Raw genomic sequence first — 6,000 nt, forward strand, 5'->3', positions numbered from 1 at the left:
GGTGTGTGACAGGGCCAGGCCCTGAGGTTGGAGACGGTGCAGGCTGGCAAGGATTTGGGGGACTCAGCAGACCCGTCGGGCACCAGAATATGAACGTTGTCTCAGTGACAGACAGAGCAGCTGTGGGATTTCCCCCTGCACCGTTCATAAGGGAAGACGGAAGGGTGATTTTCCTCAAAATTCAGATCGGCTAAACCTTGTCTTTAGGCCCTGTTGACCTGGCCTTCCTTTTTCTGAGAAGTACTAATAGGGCCAGCGCTGGTTCCCCAGAACCTCTGACTCTCTTACAATGCTGCCCTGTGTTCTCATGGACACGCCCCAGCACCCAGCAACTAGCAAATCCTCTCAGAAAGGTGAGCTTGTATATGATAGTGATGGTTTATCATATATTATTAATATATTTATTACTGTTACTTATTGGGGGTGCACATGCCATGATGCACCTGCAGAGGTCAGAGCACAGCCCACAGGGAAAAGTTCCCTCCTACCATGTGAGTCCCAGGAAGCAAACGTTATTCAGCAGGTGCCTTTCCCCACTGGATATCTTACTGGCCCATGATGTTGTACTTTATTCAAAGCGAGTGTAGATTTTAGGCAAGTTAACGGTTCTGTTAAAATATGCATTTGAAAATCCTACCCAAGATAAATACTCAACATCCTAGAGAGAAATCCTGTGACTTCTCAGAGACAGTGTTGTTTGGTTTCAGACCCTGGGACAAGAAACTGAGGCGCATATCTTACATACTAAAGCAGACCTGGCCTCCAGGTTCTCCCAGCATCCCTCAGTTCCTACCTGTAACCTGCTCCCAAGCCTGAACTTTCAGGTCAGGGGCTGGGCTGCCCTCCCATAGAGGCTCTTCCCTATATAAGCCAGACATAAGCTCACTCCCGTGCTCTTCTCTCTCTCTCTCTCTCTCTCTCTCTCTCTCTCTCTCTCTCTCTCTCTCTCTCCCTGAGCATGCGCGTGCACACACCCTTTCTTCCCCTCCCCTCCCCCTCTCCTCAGGATAACTTCCTTGGGGTCAGAGAACTCATTGGAGAGCAGCTTCCCGATAAATCTGCCTTTAATAGAATTTAATCTGGCTTGAACTGGCTCATTTCCCTAGCGGAGAAATTATTTATCAGTTGTGTTTAGTTGCAGGCATTCAGATGGTGACAGTTCGTCATTGAACTCTCCTGTGCCTTCAAGTTGCAGTAATGAGCAATTAAGAGAGAGGACTGAAGGGAGGTGAAACTTAAGACAATATGAGGGACGTGGCGCTGATTGGGAAACAGGTTCCTTCCCTATCTTTAGAAACTGGCAGATATATATGTGTAAAGCCTAGAGATAACGTTCATTCGCCATTTATAAATTTTCCTACGGCTTGAAAGACCAAGGAAATTCAGGGCAGGCCATTGTCTTAGTCAGGTAGGGTTCTATTGCTGTGAAGAGACACCTTAACCGAGGCAACTCCTATAAGGAGCAACATTTAATTGGGGCTGGCTTACAGTTTCAGAGTTTCAGTGCTTTATCATTTATCACGGCAGGAAGCATGGCAGCATCCAAGCAGGCATGGTCCTAGAGAAGAAGCTGAGAGTTCTTCATCTGAAGACAGCCAGGAAGTGTCTCTTCCACCATGGGCAGAACTTAAGGATAAGACTCAAAGCCCACCCACAGTAATGCACTTCCTCCAACAAGGCCACACCCACTCCAACAAGGCCACACCCACTCCAACAAGGCCACACCTCCTAATAGTGCCGCCCCCTGGGCCGAACAAATTCAAACCACAACAGCCATTGTGGGTAACCGGCCTGGACACTGCGTTACTTTTTCAGGGGATCTGTTGTGAGAGAGCTCCCTTTCCTCTTCGGAAAGCTTCCAACCAGACAGGGCAGGATTAGAGACCTCCGAGTGGTCACGTTATCTGTTCACTGTGTGTCTGCATTTACTAACGCTTTGGAATCCAGCTTCATTACTGTGTTTGTTTGTTTGTTTGTTTGTTTGTTTGTTTGTTTGTTTGTTTGTTTGTACAGATGCACCAATTCCAGGTTTGGGGGTCTCAAGGAGTGACTTTGACATGTTTCCTCACAGCCTCGTGGGGTGAGAGCTTGGTCTTCCAGGTCATGGCGCTATTTTGAGAGGCGGTGAGAATCCATCCAGAGGAGCATCTTCTTGAAACATTATATCAGATCCCCAGTCCCTCCCTGTTTCTTTCCTTCCATTTGCTATGCACTTTCGTTACCACAGCCCCACGGACCAAAGACAATGACTCATGAACCCCAAATAAACCCCTTTTCTCTTTAGTCATTTCTAGCATTCGGGAACAACAGCAAAAAGCCTTCACACAGGGTTTCATGCAAACAGTGAGGAATGAGGCAGCCATTTCTTCTAGACCCTCAAGGCCCATTACTAAGCAAAGTAACTTTCCATGAGGTTTCTATTCCTCTATGGTTTCTTTTTTCTTTCTTTCTTTTTTTTTTTTTTTTTTGGTTCTTTTTTTTCGGAGCTGGGGACCGAACCCAGGGCCTTGCGCTTCCTAGGTAAGTGCTCTACCACTGAGCTAAATCCCCAGCCCCTATGGTTTCTATTCCTATGATAAAACACCATGACCAAAGCAGCTTGGGGAGGAAAGGATTTATTTGGCTTCAGAATAGAATCATCGTCTATTAAGGCAGGAACAAGCAGGGCAGGAACCTGGAGGCGGGAGTTGATGCAGAGGCCATGGAGGGGTACTGCCCATTGGCTTACTCCCCATGGCTTGCTCAGTCTGCCTTCTCATAGAACCCAGGACCGTCTGTCCAGGGGTGGACCCTCCCCCATCAATCACTAGTTAGGGAAATGCCCTGTGGGCCTCTCAACAGCCTGATCTTATGGAGGCATTGTCTCAACTGGAGTTCCCTTCTCTCAGGTGACTCTAGCCCTTGCCAAGTTGACCTGAAACTAGACAGCATAGGAGACCATAATAGTGAGGCTTGAGAGAGAAAGGAATCTGGTGTGAAGAACTTGGTGGATGGGGGGGGGGGGAGGCCATACTTCCAGGAGCCACAGTGTCTTAAGGTACTTTTCTATTGCTGTGGTAAGACACCGTGATCAAGGTAACTTATAGAAGAAAGAGTTTGGGGGCTGGGCACTGGGTTCCACAGTTAAGAGCACTGGCTGTTCTCCCAGAGGACCCAGGTTCAATTCCCAGCCCTTACATAGCAGCTTACAACTATCTGTAATTCCAGTTCCAAGGAATCCAATACCCTCACACAGACATTTACATGCAGGCAAAACGAGAAGGAGAAAGAGGAGGAGGAGAAGAAGGAGAAGAAGGAAGAAGAGAAGGAGGAGGAAGAGGAGGAGGAGGAAGAGGAGGGAGAGGAGGAAGAGGAGGAGGAGGAGAAGGAGAAAGAAAGAGAAGGAGAAGGAGAAGGAGAAGGAGAAGAAGAAGAAGAAGAAGAAGAAGAAGAAGAAGAAGAAGAAGAAGAAGAAGAAGAAGAAGAAGAAGAAGTTGTTGTTGTTGTTTCAGGGGTTTAGAGACTACAGTGGTGGATGACAGACTGTTCTAAGAGCAGCTGAGAGCTCACATCTCAAACAGCAAGCAGGAAACAGCACACTGGGAATGTAGCAGTCTTTTGAAACTCCAAAGCCCACCCCCAATAACACACCTCCCACAAAAATGCACTTCCTAATCCTTCCCATACCACCCCACCAACTGAGGAACAAGAATTCAAACACAGGAGGCTAGGGGAGGGCATTCTCATCAGGCATGAACCCCAGATTGCGCCAAACCTTTCTGCACTGACCCCCTTACCAGGCTGACTGTTCAGACCTCTTCCCCCAAGCAGATGGAAGGAAAACTCATCTCATTCACTGGCCCATCAATGTTCTTGGCTCCTGAAGAGTAGTTCACTCATGATGTTGGCACAAACTCAGATGACACTACTTTTTGGGAGAATGAACGGACAGAAGACACCTACAAACAGCCCGGTGTGGTGAAGAAATTCCAACATGTCCCACACTTCCTGGTTGTTTTCATTCTTGTTCTTTTGAGGCAGGGTCTCCTCCACCCAAATACATAGCCAAGGTTGGCCTTGAACTCCTGATCCTTTCATTTCTACCTCCTAAGTGGTGGGGTTATAGGTTTCCACTACTCCAGATCCACTATGCTGCCAAGTTTCTAGAAGCGTCCCCAAAAGCCCTCCACAGCCTGGATGTGTCTGTCTGTGCACCACACATATACCTGGGGCCCGTGGAGGACAGAGGTTACCCCTCCTTTGGAACTGGAGTTGCAATTGATTGGGAACCTCATTGATTGATTGATTAATTGATGGTTGATTAATGAGGTGCTGGGAATCCAGCCCAAATCCTTGGGAGAAGCAGCCAGTGTTCTTAGCTCCTGAGCTCTCTCTCTCTCCCCGAAATCCATAATTTAAACCGTATTCGGGCTAGGATCTGTTCATGGTACTTTCTACATTCTGTCTTTATTTCATTAAGCCTAATTAGTCGAACAATTAATGGCAAGTGCATCCTAGCACACACCGAGTAACAGAATCATCACGAAAACACTGGAAGGAATTCTGTACGTCCATAGCTGCACCTAGGAGAGGCTATTGCTCAGACAGCGAGGGCATTGGCGGGCAAAGCAGGTTTGCTGATCACAGCTATGGTAAATACATAGGTGTGTGTGCGGCCACTGGAAAAACAAAAGCTGAAATGCCTACCTGGAGCAGCTGCAATTGGAAGCAGCTTTCTCTGCCTTCTGGTTCCCCTGCTGTTGTCTTTAAAAGAGAGAGAAGAAAAAAGATACTGTATGCTGTTATACCACTGTATTTGATTCCTTATTGCTGTTCATCTTGGTTTGCTGTCATGATTCCTTATTGCTGTTCATTTTGGTTTGCTGTCCTCTGTAGCTCACGCTGACCCTGAAGTTGCTGTGTCTTGAACTCCTGATCTTTTTGCCTCTACTGCCCTGTTACAGCATAATGGTATCTTTGAAATAACTATCCCCTCACCTCTGTCCTACATGCCCTACCATGTATGTATCAAGTGTTCCATGAGGCACTGCGTAGGTTAGAATTGGAATCAGACACCCAAGCCCTCCCACAAAGAACTAAGCTCTTCTCCCAGGGCTGGTCTGACCCAGGTTTTCCAAACTGCAGAAGCAGCTTGGAGTTACCTGGGTCGTGGAGAGGCGCCACAACACACATTGCTTTGGGCTCAGCTGTAGTGTCTGTGGTCCTGAGGTATCCCTGCACAACAAAAGCAGTCAAGAATGTGAAAAAGCCTTTTGGATCTGACAGCCTCGGCTCCACTTTGAACTAGATAATCCGGACTAACTGCTCCTCCCCAGCCAGATTTGAATTCTCCATTTTGTATAAAGAATCCACTCATCTTTCTTATTCAGGAGTTCTGAGAAGACCTGCTATACTACGGAGCGACATTGTGGGTGGAGAGACCTGGCTTCCTCCTTTCGTCATCCACAGAAGATGGAGACTGAAACTTACTAGCTTCGGGGGTTGGGGGGGGAGCAAGCTTTGGGAGTCAGTTCAGGGGTGCATCTCTCTTCTGCATACCAGCCCCCCCTTTTCTCCAGCCTCCCCACAGACTGCGAATGCTCTGCTCAGAATCTCAGGCTGCTGCCAATTACAAAAGGACTCTTAACTCCGTGTTCACAGACCCTTGATTGATAGCACTGGTGAGTGAAATTATAAACCTTAATGATCACGTTAATTTTGGGGGAAAGGGAATCGGTCAGAAGAGGTCCTCAATCACAGGCTCTGCAATCAGCAGGGTGAGCTCAACGACAGGCCAGAGCAGAAGAGGGGGAAGAATTAACTTCTTAAAAGGTCACCAGAGAGTAGGGGGGAGAGCAACAAGGGACGAGGCTCACCAGCAAGGCTGGAGCCTGAAGACGCACCTTCTTGAGCTGGAGCGTCCAGCCTTAGCTACAGTGGGAGTCACTTGGTAGTCCGACAGTTATATCAGACTGGCGTCTTGCTCGATGACTGGGCACCTGACACAAAGCCCTGAGTTCA

Source organism: Rattus norvegicus, chromosome 20, assembly GCF_021556685.1.
Source record: "Rattus norvegicus strain SHRSP/BbbUtx chromosome 20, alternate assembly SHRSP_T2T, whole genome shotgun sequence".
Taxonomy (NCBI): Eukaryota; Metazoa; Chordata; class Mammalia; order Rodentia; family Muridae; genus Rattus; species Rattus norvegicus.